The 18,640-nt window shown below is 44.1% G+C and overlaps 1 long non-coding RNA gene across 1 annotated transcript; it reads right to left on the bottom strand.

Annotated features, from left to right (window-relative positions):
- Nucleotides 1–13,526: 13,526 nt before the first annotated feature.
- Nucleotides 13,527–17,174, bottom strand: LOC147982209 (uncharacterized). Its single transcript, XR_015600005.1, has 4 exons — nt 16,764–17,174; nt 15,788–15,917; nt 14,406–14,545; nt 13,527–13,735 (listed from the first exon to the last, which is right to left on the bottom strand). It is a non-coding gene; the product is annotated as an uncharacterized LOC147982209 (long non-coding RNA).
- Nucleotides 17,175–18,640: the final 1,466 nt, after the last annotated feature.

Raw genomic sequence — 18,640 nt, 5'->3', positions numbered from 1 at the left:
TCATTTGATTAACGAGATCACATCATTAGGAGAATGATGTGATTGACATGACCCATTCCATTAGCTTAGCACCCGGTCGTTTAGTATGTTGCTATAGCTTTCTTCATGACTTATACATGTTCCTATGACTATGAGATTATGCAACTCTCGTTTACCGGAGGAACACTTTGTGTGCTACCAAACGTCACAACGTAACTGGGTGATTATAAAGGAGCTCTACAGGTGTCTCCAAAGGTACATGTTGGGTTGGCGTATTTCAAGATTAGGATTTGTCACTCCGATTGTCGAAGAGGTATCTCTGGGCCCTCTCTGTAATGCACATCACATAAGCCTTGCAAGCATTGCAACTAATGAGTTAGTTGCAAGATGATGTGTTACGAAACGAGTAAAGAGACTTGCCGGTAACGAGATTGAACTAGGTATTGAGATACCGACGATCGAATCTCGGGCAAGTAACATACCGATGACAAAGGGAACAACGTATGTTGTTATGCGGTCTGACCGATAAAGATCTTCGTAGAATATGTAGGAGCCAATATGAGCATCCAGGTTCCGCTATTGGTTATTGACCGGACACGTGTCTCGGTCATGTCTACATTGTTCTCGAACCCATAGGGTCCGCACGCTTAACGTTACGATGACTTTTCCATTATGAGTTTATATATTTTGATGTACCGAAGTTTGTTCAGAGTCTCGGATATGATCACGGACATGACGAGGAGTCTCGAAATGGTCGAGACATAAAGATTGATATATTGGAAGCCTATGTTTGGACATCAAAAGTGTTCCGGGTGAAATCGGCATTTTACCGGAGTACCGGGAGGTTACCGGAACCCCCCGGTAACCTAATGGGCCTTAATGGGCCTAGTGGAGGAAGAGGAGAGGAGGCCTAGGGGCTGCCGCGCGCCCCTTCCCCCCCCCCCCCAAGTCCGAATTGGACAAGGAGGGGGGCGGCACCCCCCCCCCTTTCCTTTCTTCCCTCTCCTCCTTCCCCCCAAGTCCTAATCCAACTAGGGAAAGGGGGGAGTCCTACTCCCGGTAGGAGTAGGACTCCTCCGGCGCGCCTCCTCCTAGGGACGGCCGCACCCCCCCCCCCTTGCTCCTTTATATACGGGGGTAGGGGGCACCTCTAGACACACAAGTTGATCCTCGTGATCGTTTTCTTAGCCGTGTGCGGTGCCCCCTTCCACCATAGTCCTCGATAATATTGTAGTGGTGCTTAGGCGAAGCCCTGCGACAGTATAACATCAAGATCATCACCATGCCATCGTGCCGACGGAACTCTTCCCCGACACTTTGCTGGATCGGAGTCCGGGGATCGTCATCGAGCTGAGCGTGTGCTAGAACTCGGAGGTGCCGTAGTTTCGGTGCTTGATCGGTCGGGCCGTGAAGACGTACGACTACATCAACCGCGTTGTCATAACGCTTCCGCTGTTAGTCTACGAGGGTACGTAGACAACACTCTCCCCTCTCGTTGCTATGCATCACCATGATCTTGCGTGTGCGTAGGAATTTTTTTGAAATTACTACGTTACCCAATAGTGGCATCCGAGCCTAGGTTTTATGTGTTGATGTTATATGCACGAGTAGAACACAAGTGAGTTGTGGGCGATATAAGTCATACTGCTTACCAGCATGTCATGCTTTGGTTCGGTGGTATTGTTGGATGAAGCGGCCCGGACCGACATTACGCGTACGTTTACGCGAGACTGGTTCTACCGACGTGCTTTGCACACAGGTGGCTGGCGGGTGTCAGTTTCTCGAACTTTAGTTGAACCGAGTGTGGCTACGCCCGGTCCTTGCGAAGGTTAAAACAGCACCAACTTGACAAACTATCGTTGTGGTTTTGATGCGTAGGTAAGATTGGTTCTTGGTTAAAGCCCGTAGCAGCCACGTAAAACTTGCAACAACAAAGTAGAGGACGTATAACTTGTTTTTGCAGGGCATGTTGTGATGTGATATGGTGAAGACATGATGCTAAATTTTATTGTATGAGATGATCATGTTTTGTAACCGAGTTATCGGCAACTGGCAGGAGCCATATGGTTGTCGTTTTATTATATGCAATGCAATTGCGCTGTAATGCTTTACTTTATCACTAAGTGGTAGCGATAGTCGTGGAAGCATAAGATTGGCGAGACGACAACGATGCTACGATGGTGATCAAGGTGTCGCCCAGTGACGATGGTGATCATGACAGTGCTTTGAAGATGGAGATCACAAGCACAAGATGATGATGGCCATATCATATCACTTATATTGATTGCATGTGATGTTTATCTTTTATGCATCTTATCTTGCTTTGATTGACGGTAGCATTTTAAGATGATCTCTCACTAATTATCAAGAAGTGTTCTCCCTGAGTATGCACCGTTGCGAAAGTTCTTCGTGCTGAGACACCACGTGATGATTGGGTGTGATAGGCTCTACATTAAAATACAACGGGTGCAAAACAGTTGCACACGCGGAATACTCAGGTTATACTTGACGAGCCAAGCATATACAGATATGGCCTCGGAACACGGAGACCGAAAGGTCGAGCGTGAATCATATAGTAGATATGATCAACATAGTGATGTTCACCAATGAAACTACTCCATCTCACGTGATGATCGGACATGGTTTAGTTGATTTGGATCACATGATCACTTAGAGGATTAGAGGGATGTCTATCTAAGTGGGAGTTCTTTAGTAATATGATTAATTGAACTTAAATTTATCATGAACTTAGTACCTGATAGTATCTTGCTTGTTTATGTTTGATTGTAGATAGATGGCCTGTGCTGTTGTTCCGCTGAATTTTAATGCGTTCCTTGAGAAAGCAAAGTTGAAAGATGATGGTAGCAATTACACGGACTGGGTCCGTAACTTGAGGATTATCCTCATTGCTGCACAGAAGAATTACGTCCTGGAAGCACCGCTGGGTGCCAGGTCTGCTGCTGGAGCAACACCAGATGTTATGAACGTCTGGCAAAGCAAAGCTGATGACTACTCGATAGTTCAGTGTGCCATGCTTTACGGCTTAGAATCGGGACTTCAATGACGTTTTGAACGTCATGGAGCATATGAGATGTTCCAGGAGTTGAAGTTAATATTTCAAGCAAATGCCCGGATTGAGAGATATGAAGTCTCCAATAAGTTCTATAGCTGCAAGATGGAGGAGAATAGTTCTGTCAGTGAGCATATACTCAAAATGTCTGGGTATAATAATCACTTGATTCAATTGGGAGTTAATCTTCCAGATGATTGCGTCATTGACAGAATTCTCCAATCACTTCCACCTAGATACAAGAGCTTCATGATGAACTATAATATGCAAGGGATGAATAAGACAATTCCCGAGCTCTTCGCAATGCTGAAAGTTGCGGAGGTAGAAATCAAGAAGGAGCATCAAGTGTTGATGGTCAACAAGACCACTAGTTTCAAGAAAAAGGGCAAAGGGAAGAAGAAGGGGAACTTCAAAAGAACAGCAAGCAAGTTGCTGCTCAGGAGAAGAAACCCAAATCTGGACCTAAGCCTGAAACTGAGTGCTTCTACTACAAGCAGACTGGTCACTCGAAGCGGAACTGCCCCAAGTATTTGGCAGATAAGAAGGATGGCAAGGTGAACAAAGGTATATGTGATATACATGTTATTGATGTGTACCTTACTAATGCGCGCAGTAGCACCTGGGTATTTGATACTGGTTCTGTTGCTAATATTTGCAACTTGAGACAGGGACTACGGATTAAGCGAAGATTGGCTAAGGACGAGGTGACGATGCGCGTGGGAAATGGTTCCAAAGTCGATGTAATCGCGGTCGGCATGCTACCTCTACATCTACCTTCGGGATTAGTATTAGACCAAAATAATTGTTATTTGGTGCCGACGTTGAGCATGAACATTACATCTAGATCTTGTTTGATGCGAGACGGTTATTCATTTAAATCAGAGAATAATGGTTGTTCTATTTATATGAGTAATATCTTTTATGGTCATGCACCCTTGAAGAGTGGTCTATTCTTATTAAATCTCGATAGTAGTGACACACATATTCATAATGTTGAAGCCAAAAGATGCAGAGTTGATAATGATAGTGCAACTTATTTGTGGCACTGCCGTTTAGGTCATATCGGTGTAAAACGCATGAAGAAACTCCATACTGATGGACTTTTGGAACCACTTGATTATGAATCACTTGGTACTTGCGAACCATGCCTTATGGGCAAGATGACCAAAACACCGTTCTCCGGTACTATGGAGAGAGCAACAGATTTGTTGGAAATCATACATACAGATGTATGTGGTCCGATGAATGTTGAGGCTCGTGGCGGATATCGTTATTTTCTCACCTTCACAGATGACTTAAGCAGATATGGATATATCTACTTAATGAAACATAAGTCTGAAACATTTGAAAAGTTCAAAGAATTTCAGAGTGAGGTTGAAAATCATCGTAACAAGAAAATAAAAATTCCTACGATCTGATCGTGGAGGAGAATATTTGAGTTACGAGTTTGGTGTACATTTGAAACAATGTGGAATAGTTTCGCAACTCACGCCACCCGGAACACCACAGCGTAATGGTGTGTCCAAATGTCGTAATCGTACTTTACTAAATATGGTGCGATCTATGATGTCTCTTACTGATTTACCGCTATCGTTTTGGGGTTATGCTTTAGAGACGGCCGCATTCACGTTAAATAGGGCACCATCAAAATCCGTTGAGACGACGCCTTATGAACTGTGGTTTGGCAAGAAACCAAAGTTGTCGTTTCTGAAAGTTTGGGGTTGCGATGCTTATGTGAAAAAGCTTCAACCTGATAAGCTCGAACCCAAATCGGAGAAATGTGTCTTCATAGGATATCCAACGGAAACTATTGGATACACCTTCTATCACAGATCCGAAGGCAACACTTTTGTTGCTAAATTCGGAAACATTATAGAGAAGGAGTTTCTCTTGAAAGAAGTGAGTGGGAGGAAAGTAGAACTTGATGAGGTAACTGTACCTGCTCCCTTATTGGAGAGTAGTACATCACAGAAACCGGTTTCTATGACACCTACACCAATTAGTGAGGAAGCTAATGATGATGATCATGAAACTTCAGAACAAGATACTACTGAACCTCGTAGATCAACCAGAGTAAGATCCGCACCAGAGTGGTACGGTAATCTTGTTCTGGAAGTCATGCTACTAGATCATGATGAACCTACGAACTATGGAGAAGCGATGGTGAGCCTAGATTCCGCAAAATGGCTTGAAGCCATGAAATCTGAGATGGGATCCATGTATGAGAACAAAGTGTGGACTTTGATTGACTTGCCCAAAGTTCGGCAAGCAATTGAGAATAAATGGATCTTCAAGAAGAAGACTGACGTTGACGGTAATGTTACTGTATACAAAACTCGACTTGTCGCAAAAGCTTTTCGACAAGTTCAAGGGATTGACTACGATGAGACCTTCTCACCCGTAGCAATGCTTAAGTCTGTCCGAATCATGTTAGCAATTGCCGCATTTTATGATTATGAAATTTGGTAGATGGATGTCAAAACTGCATTCCTGAATGGATTTCTGGAAGAAGAGTTGTATATGATGCAGCCGGAAGGGTTTGTCGATCCAAAGGGAGCTAACAAAGTGTGGAAGCTCCAGCGATCCATTTATGGACTGGTGCAAGCCTCTCGGAGTTGGAATAAACGCTTTGATAGTGTGATCAAAGCATTTGGTTTTGTACAGACTTTTGGAGAAGCCTGTATTTACAAGAAAGTGAGTGGGAGCTCTGTAGCATTTCTGATATTATATGTAGATGACATATTACTAATTGAAAATAATATAGAATTTCTGGATAGCATAAAGGGATACTTGAATAAGAGTTTTTCAATGAAAGACCTCGGTGAAGCTGCTTACATATTGGGCATTAAGATCTATAGAGATAGATCAAGACGCTTAATTGGACTTTCACAAAGCACATACCTTGACAAAATTTTGAAGAAGTTCAAAATGGATCAAGCAAAGAAAGGATTCTTGCCTGTGTTACAAGGTGTGAAATTGAGTAAGACTCAATGCCCGACCACTGCAGAAGATAGAGAGAAAATGAAAGATGTTCCCTATGCTTCAGCCATAGGCTCTATCATGTATGCAATGTTGTGTACTAGACCTGATGTATGTCTCGCTATAAGTCTAGCAGGGAGGTACCAAAGTAATCCAGGAGTGGATCACTGGACAGCGGTCAAGAACATCCTGAAATACCTGAAAAGGACTAAGGATATGTTTCTCGTATATGGAGGTGACAAAGAGCTCATCGTAAATGGTTACGTAGATGCAAGCTTTGACACTGATCCGGATGATTCTAAATCGCAAACCGGATACGTGTTTACATTAAACGGTGGAGCTGTCAGTTGGTGCAGTTCTAAACAAAGCGTTGTGGCGGGATCTACATGTGAAGCGGAGTACATAGCTGCTTCGGAAGCAACAAATGAAGGAGTCTGGATGAAGGAGTTCATATTCGATCTAGGTGTCATACCTAGTGCATCGGGTCCAATGAAAATCTTTTGTGACAATACTGGTGCAATTGCCTTGGCAAAGGAATCTAGATTTCACAAGAGAAACAAGCACATCAAGAGACGCTTCAATTCCATCCGGGATCTGGTCCAGGTGGGAGACATAGAGATTTGCAAGATACATATGGATCTGAATGTAGCAGACCCGTTAACTAAGCCTCTTCCACGAGCAAAACATGATCAGCACCAAAGCTCCATGGGTGTTAGAATCATTATTGTGTAATCTAGATTATTGACTCTAGTGCAAGTGGGAGACTGAAGGAAATATGCCCTAGAGGCAATAATAAAGTTTTATTTATTTCCTTATATCATGATAAATGTTTATTATTCATGCTAGAATTGTATTATCCGGAAACATAATACTTGTGTGAATACATAGACAAACTAAACGTCACTAGTGTGCCTCTACTTGACTAGCTCGTTAATCAAAGATGGTTATGTTTCCTAACCATAGGCATGTGTTGTCATTTGATTAACGGGATCACATCATTAGGAGAATGATGTGATTGACATGACCCATTCCATTAGCTTAGCACCCGGTCGTTTAGTATGTTGCAATAGCTTTCTTCATGACTTATACATGTTCCTATGACTATGAGATTATGCAACTCCCGTTTACCAGAGGAACACTTTGTGTGCTACCAAACGTCACAACGTAACTGGGTGATTATAAAGGAGCTCTACAGGTGTCTCCAAAGGTACATGTTGGGTTGGCGTATTTCGAGATTAGGATTTGTCACTCCGATTGTCGGAGAGGTATCTCTGGGCCCTCTCTGTAATGCACATCACATAAGCCTTGCAAGCATTGCAACTAATGAGTTAGTTGTGAGATGATGTATTACGAAACGAGTAAAGAGACTTGCCGGTAACGAGATTGAACTAGGTATTGAGATACCGACGATCGAATCTCGGGCAAGTAACATACCGATGACAAAGGGAACAACATATGTTGTTATGCGGTCTGACCGATAAAGATCTTCGTAGAATATGTAGGAGCCAATATGAGCATCCAGGTTCCGCTATTGGTTATTGACCGGAGACGTGTCTCGGTAATGTCTACATTGTTCTCGAACCCGTAGGGTCCGCACGCTTAACGTTACGATGACTTTTCCATTATGAGTTTATATATTTAGATGTACCGAAGTTTGTTCGGAGTCACGGATATGATCAAGGACATGACGAGGAGTCTCGAAATGGTCGAGACATAAAGATTGATATATTTGAAGCCTATGTTTGGACATCGGAAGTGTTCCGGGTGAAATCGGCATTTTACCGGAGTACCGGGAGGTTACCGGAACCCCCGGTAACCTAATGGGCCTTAATGGGCCTAGTGGAGGAAGAGGAGAGGAGGCCTTGGGGCTGCCGCGCGCCCCTTCCCCCCCAAGTCCGAATTGGACAAGGAGGGGGCGGCGCCCCCCCTTTCCTTTCTTCCCTCTCCTCCTTCCCCCCAAGTCCTAATCCAACTAGGGAAAGGGGGGGAGTCCTACTCCCGGTAGGAGTAGGACTCCTCCGGCGCGCCTCCTCCTAGGGCCGGCCGCACCCCCCCCCCCTTGCTCCTTTATATATGGGGGCAGGAGGGCACCTCTAGACACACAAGTTGATCCTCGTGATCGTTTTCTTAGCCGTGTGCGGTGCCCCCTTCCACCATAGTCCTTGATAATATTGTAGTGGTGCTTAGGCGAAACCCTGCAACAGTAGAACATCAAGATCGTCACCATGCCGTCGTGCTGACGGAACTCTTCCCCGACACTTTGCTGGATCGGAGTCCAGGGATTGTCATCGAGCTGAACCTGTGCTAGAACTCGGAGGTGCCGTAGTTTCGGTGCTTGATCGGTCGGGCTGTGAAGACGTACGACTACATCAACCGTGTTGTCATAACGCTTCCGCTGTCGGTCTACGAGGGTACGTAGACAACACTCTCCCCTCTCATTGCTATGCATCACCATGATCTTGCGTGTGCGTAGGAAATTTTTTGAAATTACTACGTTACCCAACAGGGAAGACGTCTCCTCCTTCTTGATCCAGCAAGGGGGAAGGAGAGGTTGATGGAGATCCAGCAGCACGACGGCGTGGTGGTGGAAGCAGCGGGATCTCGACAGGGCTTCGCCAAGCTCTAACGAGAGGGAGAGGTCTTACGGGGGGAAGAGGGAGGCTCCTGGGGCTTGGGTGCGCAGCCCTCCCTCCCCCCCTCTTTATATAGGGGTCTAGGGGGGGGGCGCCGGCCCCTCTAGATCCCATCTACATGGGCGGGCGGCGGCCAAGGGGGTGGCTTGCCCCCCAAGCCAAGTGGGGCGCCCCCCACCCCTAGGGTTTCCAACCCTAGGCGCAGGGGGAGGCCCAAGGGGGGCGCACCAGCCCATCAGGGGCTGGTTCCCCTCCCACTTCAGCCCATGGGGCCCTCCGGGATAGGTGGCCCCACCCGGTGGACCCCCGGGACCCTTCCGGTGGTCCCGGTACAATACCGGTGACCCCCAAAACTTTCCCGGTGGCCGAAACTGGACTTCCTTTATACGATTCTTCACCTCCGGACCATTCCGGAACTCCTCGTGATGTCCGGGATCTCATCCGGGACTCCGAACAACTTTCGGGTTACCGCATACTAATATCTCAACAACCCTAGTATCGCCGAACCTTAAGTGTGTAGACCCTACGGGTTCGGGAGACACGCAGACATGACCGAGACGACTCTTCGGTCAATAACCAACAGCGGGATCTGGATACCCATGTTGGCTCCCACATGCTCCTCGATGATCTCATCGGATGAACCACGGTGTCGAGGATTCAATCAATCCCGTATACAATTCCCTTTGTCAATCGGTACGTTACTTGCCCGAGACTCGATCATCGGTATCCCAATACCTCGTTCAATCTCGTTACCGGCAAGTCACTTTACTCATACCGTAATGCATTATCCCGTGATCAACCACTTGGTCACATTGAGCTCATTATGATGATGCATTACCGAGTGGGCCCAGAGATACCTCTCCGTCATACGGAGTGACAAATCCCAGTCTCGATTCGTGCCAACCCAACAGACACTTTCAGAGATACCCGTAGTGCACCTTTATAGTCACTCAGTTACGTTGTGACGTTTGGCACACCCAAAGCACTCCTACGGTATCCGGGAGTTGCACAATCTCATGGTCTAAGGAAATGATACTTGACATTCGGAAAAGCTCTAGCAAACGAACTACACGATCTTGTGCTATGCTTAGGATTGGGTCTTGTCCATCACATCATTCTCCTAATGATGTGATCCCGTTATCAATGACATCTAATGTCCATAGTCAGGAAACCGTGACTATCTTTTGATCAACGAGCTAGTCAACTAGAGGCTCACTAGGGACGTGTTGTGGTCTACGTATTCACACACGTATTACGATTTCCGGATAACACAATTATAGCATGAACAATAGACAATTATCATGAACAAGGAAATATAATAATAACCATTTTATTATTGCCACTAGGGCATATTTCCAGCACCCCCCTAGTTCGCATCTACCATTGCCATGGTCCATGCCAAAATCACATGGTACAAGATGTTGACTCCAGCGCACTGCGCCAAAATCACAACGGAGGTCCACGTTGCAGAAGCCCGACGTCAGGCCCACATTAATGTTGGCCAACCTTCAAGATCTATGGAAGAGATGGAGGACAAGGAGGAAGGCAATCCCACGGCCATGGTGGGGTCGCGGGAGGAGGAGGCACCCGTGCCGAAGGAGGAGATGATGGTCGCTTATGTCGTGGGTGGCGCGGCGGACGACATCTTCACCATGCAACAGGTAGAGGAGCATTTCAATCGGACGCTTTTGTAGGAGCTCCATGCTACGGTGTCTCAACTGCAGGTGCAACACACGAATTATGTAGTCGTAGCGAAGCTCCTCGTGAACCCGGATGTCGTCGACAAGAACACGGTTGTGTTCATGTCCGTGTAGAGCACCCGTACGATTGACCATGAGCGCCGCCATCTCGCATCAACGACGCACTATGGGAATAACTTTTCGAGAAGCTTGAGGCTAAGGATGATGAGGCGCCGCATAAGCACGGCAATGCTGCGAAAAGAGGCATATGGCTCTGACTGCCAACGACAACGAGGCCGATGGCTCCTGTGCGGGGGTCATTGAACCTCGCCTCCGACCGGGAGGAGTGGATTAGTTTTTTTAGTTGTTTTCAGATATCTTTTCCATTAGGGAAAATCGATGTCTACCTTATTGGAGGGATAGGGTTGGATGGTCTTTCGTCCGGTCGGATGTCCGAACATGTCCATGGATATTCTGATGAGGTCAGTTTGGTGAGCTGCTTTGGAGGCGCACTAGGAATGAGATAGATACAAATCATCGAAATCCCTAGTATGGATGATGATTTTTTGACAAATCTAAGGTGGTGTTGCACCTCCGGCCCGTTGATGACATCATCCTCGTACAAGCAGACAGGCGGGGTAGGTAGGCTTGCTTGCTGGCACAAGCAAACGATCGGCCGGGCGAATGGATCGAAGGATTCAGACAAATGAAACCAAGCAGGCAAAGACTAGTCAGACACTTGCTTGGCACAACAAGCAGCGGATGGAATCGACAAATCTTTACCCTCGTTGTCATCTTCCTCCCGCCTCACCATCTCAAGCGACGAGCAGAATGCGAGTGCTGACCTTGCTGGCTTGCGTCCTAGGTATACAATTCCGGTTGCCATAGGCCAAGCCAATGTGACTGACTTCATGCCACTTGTCCCAAGCTGGGGAGGGAGCTTGGCACCAACTGGACCAGTGGACCGATAGGTAACATTCATCTACGACAGTTCTGACCGAAGCCTTGTGGTCTCCATCTAGGCGCATAGCCATTCCAAAGCAAAAGTTGTCGTCTCCCTGTCACCGTGCAACCACCCATCCATCATCCATCCGCTGGGTCCCTACAGTACCTCTCCTCACCTTGACTTCAGCGGCCATGGCGGGGGCCGGACAACCTCGTGTCACCTCGGCTAGGTACTACTTCCTTTGTCCGGAAATATTTATCATGAAAATAAATAAAAGAGGATGTATCTAGATGTATTTTAGTTCTAAATATATCTCTTTTTATCCATTTTGATGACAAGTATTTTCGGATCAAGACGACCCCTTCGTCGACGCACCGTGTCTAGCACTGCACAACTTGTCAAACAAATGCAATCGATCAACACTCGAACCCCTGGCTGGCTCGCTCTATAAATACTCCACTGCTAAAGCCTGGCCAGCCAGGATGTACGACCATGGCGAGCAGGAGCAGCAGCATGGCGGCGGCGCGGGTCACCGCCGTGATGTGCCTGACGGCGAGCCGCGCGCAGGGGCAGTTGCAGGCACCACCTGCCCCAACGCCGAGGCCATCATCCGGTGCGCCGTCACAGCGGCCTTCGCGACCGACCCCAGCGTCGCCGCCGGGCTCATCCGGCCCCACTTCCACGACTGCTTGGTCGAGGTACGTGTCGCATAGGATCAGAAGCAGCTGCAGGCTGCGGAAAATGCCAACGGAGGCCGAGCTCCAGTGAGCTCGTTTTCAATTTTTATTTTTTTGAGCGCGAAAAATTCCAAATTTATTTTTTGAACACACATGCACATGTATACTATGTATATGCAAAATTTCACAGTATTATACGTTTACATTTGGCGTACAGGAAAAGACAAATACACATTTTTAATGGGCCTTTTATTTTAGTTATTGGGCCAGAAATTTGTTATTTTTGTACAGCCTACAAATCACAACATTTTTCGACGAAATTTAACACGTTCTTGCGGAATACATATAAGTTTTCATGCTATTTTTTTCAGATTTTTTTGGAACTTTTAAATATGCTTTTTGATTTTTTCAAAATACCGATTCATAACAATTCACCACCATTAGATTCATACCAATGTGTTGAGTGTACTTTCACATCATATAAATTTGTTATGAAATCTATTTATATTTGGTTATATAAAATTGGTAAAACTTTAAGAAGTTTAACTTCAGTTAACTCTAATATGCAGAGTAAATAAAAACAGGAGTAACATATACATCCAGATACTCAATAAATATAAGAGTGTTTAGATCACTAATGTAGTGATCTAAATGCTCTTATATTTCTTTACGAAGGGAGTAGGTAATAATACATTGGTTAGCTTTTACTCATGTTACAGCCTGCAGGTCAGAAATCGCACAAACTCATTACTGTTAGTGATATCAATGAGAAACTAATTAAGTTCATTTGGCATTTCTTCTGAGCTGATTGATGCCTTGCATCTGCTATAGTAGTTTGTGGTCAATTCAATCCTCGATTAAACCTTCCATTCAAGAGAATTGCCTACCAATGTCAGGTGGGCTTTCAATAGCAAACTTTACTTAGCCAGATCCTATTAAGAAAATAATGGAAGAATCGGTACAGAACACAAATAGGAGCATATAAACTTATACAGAGAAATCATGCAGCACCTCAAATCTCATAAACACTCCTCTGAAAAATACACTTGGTTTTCCCCCTATCCTTAAGCACAGTGAATACCCATATTTATGAATACGATTATATACTCGTGCGGGAACATGAATAGAAATTCAAAGAGCTAGAAACTCAGAGAGATTATCAATTCAATGTGCGAAGCCTAGGCCTAATAACTTTGCTTAATGCCAGAAGACAGAATGCATGATTAGACATACCATGAAGATAATCAGTGATTTAGCCTGTATTAAGAAGAAGCAATAGAAGAGCTCCAATCTTCTCCATACAAAACATGAACTAATTATGTTGGCTAGCACCTAGATCAAGGCTTGCATGCTACCACTAGAGATGATGCAGACCACCCCTGCCGGTTCTTCTCTAACCCTTATGATGCAGTCTGGTCATGAAGCAGTCCTGGTAGACGGACATCTCTACAATGCACATTTTTCTTGATCAGCATTAAAGATTAGTCCGATTTATTTGCTTTAATTGAATTTGGACTGGAGAATGGAGCAGGGATTTAAGAATAATGAGTTACTTGCCTGGCAAATTCCAGACATATATGGAAGGTGAACCACGGTGCCATCAGTCTACTGCAGTTCACAACAGTATAGGGGAAGTGCCATCTGCCATAGTTCCTCCACTCCACAGCATCACCAACTATGGCGGCTGCCCGAGCTGATTCAAACTATTGTCGATGCACCTCCTCCTCCCCTTCATGTACATTACGGACTGCAGTGTGGTCGGGGCATGGAAGCTGAGGATATTGAAAGGATTTCAGCGTAGGGCAGGGGACCAAAATCAATAATAATATTACAGAAAAAAATACCATGCAGCTCAACGGATGACACCCACTTTAAAACATAAGACAACTGGAAATAGGATAACCGCAACACAAATTGATCATGTAGTTGCTGAAATTCCAATCAGATTACCTAGCTGAGATTTTAAAATGTGATCGGGTAAAGAAAACAGGAAACATATTTTATCTCTCTAGGATTCAGAGGAAACCAGAAGCTGAAAACAATACCAAGAATTCTTGCAAAAGAACCAAGCTGGGAATGAATACTTGCTCACATGCTCATAATTACAACGAAGGTTAACTTCATAGGAAGTCTATTTGACACAATGAAACCGAAATTATCACTGAGGCAGGGCACTCCACAAAGGTCACAATTTATGAAACCTTCCAAGCAGCAAAAAAAAACCTTATGGGCAACAAGGTCACAGAGTCGACTACCTTTTTTTTGGCAAGAGACAATACTACTACTTGATACAATAAATTTCTTGGGTACTCGTGTGAACAACAGACGAAAAGAATGTTTTCCTCTCATCTGGTTTCTGGTTTGTGGTTTGTCTAAACAAGTGGTTTCCAACTGCCTACTAAAAGCAATACCATTCCACAACAAAACAGGGCATAAAACAACCTCTTCCGATATTTTTCACTACGCTTCATATAGGTGCTCTAGATCATCTGCGCTCCACCATAGATCAAGCATGTCGGGTAGTTTTTCTTCTGCAAATGAATGCTTATTGATCAATGATCAAGAACGTAGATGATGGTTACCTAAAAAACACAAAAGATATAGTAAGTATAGCTAACTAATTAAAACAGATAAATGCATTAGCAGTTCCCCCAACCCATGCTTCAAACTATATTTTCCTCTAGAAAAGAAGATTTAGAACAGTCTACGCTGTAATAACATTACAGGTAAGGAAAAAGAAGTTCACGGTGTTACAACAAATATATATTTGTTCACTACTACAGAAACAGCATCAGCATCGGGTCTGAACTCCTATAGCCGGTTTTTCGAACCGATTACAAAGCCATCGGTTCCCATTGAAACTGATTTCGACATGGATATTTGCACAGCTATCAAGCAAAACAGCGTCGTATATAACTTCCATATTTGCACAGCTATCAACTGAAGCAACATCATATATCAACTCGTCATTTTTAAGCATCTTTGACCAACAGAAATAGTTCTTTAGGATAGTCCTAACCAGATCTCTGTAGCCAAATAATAAGAGCCTTAGTCATGTCAGAATTATCATAATCAGAGAACAAACATTATCCTTTTTGCTTACTAGTTTCATTATATATGTACAACACATGGATAAGCAACCTGGAAATGTTCATTGCATTTCATCATGATGGCAAAACAGGAGAACAGTTGCTTCATTTGCTATTCCATTCTAGCCGGTGCATGTAGAGTCAAATTCTAACTAATTGTATCATTATTTTAAGACCTGTAACCTCCTCTTACTGCACATAAAACAACAAGTTCAGATATATATATATATATATATATATATATATATATATATATATATATATATATATATATATTAGAACACAAGGAATATGCATTGCTCACATAAGATTATATGAAAAAGAGAAAGTATTTGATAAGCATTGCTCATAGCAGAATGTAAAATTTATAAGATCTAAACAGATAGCCCTAGCATTGCACATTTAATCTTGTGTAATAGCATATCACAGATAGAACAGGAAACCTGGTAAACTCAGTTAGTAGCCCTTTTCGTTGCTTACTTGCACTACTTATTTTGAAAGCAAGCTGAAGAAATATGTGTAAACATCAACTAAATCAATTAGGAAACATGTGATTCATGGCGTATAACACAAACTGGTTCAGAAAATACTATTGGTCTAAAGTCCACTAGGAAACACATGCAGCAAAGAAATGCAGAAACACATGTCATCTCGCAGAGAACTCAACCACAGAAATTTCCAGTCTTCTGTAAAGTACTTGTGCGATCAAATACAGAAAACGGAAGCTCAGTTTACCTACTTAAAATCAGTAGATATAGGAGGAAACTTTTCTACAAAGTAATCTTGCGAAATAAGCTCAAGCGGCCAATACTCCATCATGACCTGGATGGTTTTCCGAATCCAGAATTAAGGGATTCTAATGCATCTGAAATGGTAGAATATACAGCTGAATTAGTTCACTCTTACCCACGTCATTAACACATATTTGAAAGGAAGACTACAAAATCTAGACGAGAATGGAGAAACTACATAAATAAAGATATACCGAGTAGTTTCATTCTCTGACACGAGATCTGCAGGATAGTTTCAATGCTATGTTTGTCATGAGGTTTCTAACTATGATTGATAAACAAAAACAGAGGATGGGGACCCATGAGTTTTCCCTGAGTTGCGTAGAAAACTGGCCTTTAAGGATAATAATGGAGATAGTATCATTACATAATTGGTTTATATTCCCGTCTCTCCTCTCCAACTAGACAGCTTGGGCATAAACTGCGGAATTAACAAAAATAAATAAAAAGATGTACTTTATACAGTTATGAAATCAGAACCTAATGAAATGACCAATTCACAGAGCTAGGGTGTTTACGAGAGCAAGTACAATATTAACAAAATTAATTCATCTCTAGTCTCTAGATTATAGTACTTTCGGCGTCACTAACACATTATTCAAAATTAAGAGCAATGCCTAGAAAGAGAGTACTAAACACAGGAGCATTAAAATTAACCAGGTATGCAATACTACCAGATTCTCCGCATAGTTCTACAGGAACCTGGTTGATCATGCGGGTTCGTTGTTTATGGCAGTGACTACGAACATCGACGTGACACTTGCACACTGAACAACCACATTCCCTACTCCTAAATCCTAATATCTCTCCGCCGTTCTTTTCTTGTTAATGTTCAAGTATATTTGTTGTGTGTTTAGCACGACATCCCGCTACTCATCTCTTACAAATGAGCAAAGAATGCTAGAACAGGGCATGCACACCTGATAATTCAGGAGCAAATTCGCCACAAAACGTCGGGAAAACCAGATCGAAGCATGCCTCACGACGGAGGACGGGGACCTCGAGACGCGGGGCACCAAGCACGGATGCCCGAACCCTAGGTCCCGGCGACGAGAGAGCCGCCGCGGGCGCACGCGACGCCGTCACGGCCACCAGAGCTCGGGCGCGGCTGGGATAGGATTTCGGGGGAGGCGGCGAACACATGGCGGAGGTCGTGTTTCAGGGAGGCGCCGAATCCAATGAGGGGATGAGCAGAGTCAGTGGACTCCGAGACTGGAGGGAGCATAGGAGTGGCCGGCGGCGCCAACCCCGGTGGCGGCGCCGGCGGCGAGTGAGAAGGCCGAAGGCGTCGTCGGGGCTCGGGAAGGAGAGGAGGCAACGCACAGGGACGAAGTAAATGGGCCGGCCCATTTGCGCGACGAGAAATACACCGGACGAATAGTACCGTACCGGAAGTTTAATCAATATGTGATCAGTTTATTAGGCCGAATTCTGCCTAGTGCATCGCCAACACGGGGATCATGCACGGCTGTCAGCTGCGAAAGATGCCAAAGCGCACAAATAAAAGAGGCCGCTGAGCCCAACCCGTGAACCAGCATCGAAAAGTGCACACGGACGAAAAGATGGCCTCCGAGCCCATCCGTGACCCAGCACCGATAAGTGCGCACGGATCAAAACAAATGCAGTGAAAAGATCCCCTATGAGGGCACAGTCGTAAGAAAAAATAGCGCAATTGCATCCCCCGGGTTGGCACGTGCTATACATTAGCACTGGGCTTTTTGTTCAAATTCCTTTTTTTAAGGACGAGCTACCCTGTTTAAAAATTCAAAAATGCTTTTCTATCTATTTTATTTTAGTTTTTCTATTTTCATAAATTCAAGAAAATGTTGGGGTTTTCAAAATGTTTTTGTTTTCAAGTTTTGTTCGGAGTTACAAAAAAATGTTCCTGTTTACAAAATTTGTTTGCAGATTCAAGAAAATAGGAATTTCAAAAAAATTCATGCTTCCAAATTTGCTTTGGAATTCCAAAAATTGTTCCCATTTTCAAAACTGTTCGATAATTCAAAAATAGTATTTTTAAAACAAATGTTCCCAAATTTCGAAAATAATTCAAAAATGTTCCGAATTTCTACTATGCGGTTTCAAAAAATGTATGGACTTTTTCTAAAAAATCCATGCTTTTTAAAGCCGGATTAAAAAAAACTAATCGCCATAGTAGCTATATGGGTCGGCTCAATCGGGGCTCTCCTTGTGCGGAAGGCCGACTACTGTTTGCACAAGGAGCATCATATAGGAGCTCCCAATAAATATGGCCTTGCTTCGCTTGAATGCCAATATTTTGGCTAATATTTGCTTGGTTGCCAAAACAGGGACTAACTAGTCCACGGATACCCCCTCGGGGGCTTCCTAGCAGACGCGCGCGAGCGCTTCAATCGCCACGTATCGCGTGTTGGGGGCATCACGGAAACCCAGTTTTTTTCCTGCACGGTTTTGCCAAGGATTTTTTTCCACTATTTTTTGGGGTTTCGGATTTCACTTAATTTTCCCTATGTTTTTCTAGGGAAAAATGATTTTTTTAGTTTTTCTAGTTTTAATTGCATGAAGCACACCATGTGAAAGAAACTATGCATCCCAAAATTGAAGAACACAGTTGTGTATCATGCGAAAAAAAATTGTTCTTCCCGCATGAATAGAAAAATGTGCTTCTCGAAAAATGAAAAAGAACAGTTGTTCCACGTGAAGCACAAGTTATGCTTCTCGGGAAGTGAAAAGCAGAGTTATGCTTCTGTGGGGGTTTATATATTCACGAATGGATACACTCCAGTGAGAAACAAGGGGGTTATCGCGTGTGGGTGGG

This window comes from Triticum urartu, chromosome 3A (genome assembly GCF_056163025.1).
Source record: "Triticum urartu cultivar PI428250 chromosome 3A, HENAU_Tu73, whole genome shotgun sequence".
Taxonomy (NCBI): domain Eukaryota; kingdom Viridiplantae; phylum Streptophyta; class Magnoliopsida; order Poales; family Poaceae; genus Triticum; species Triticum urartu.
This window is presented reverse-complemented; position numbering and strand designations above follow the sequence as displayed.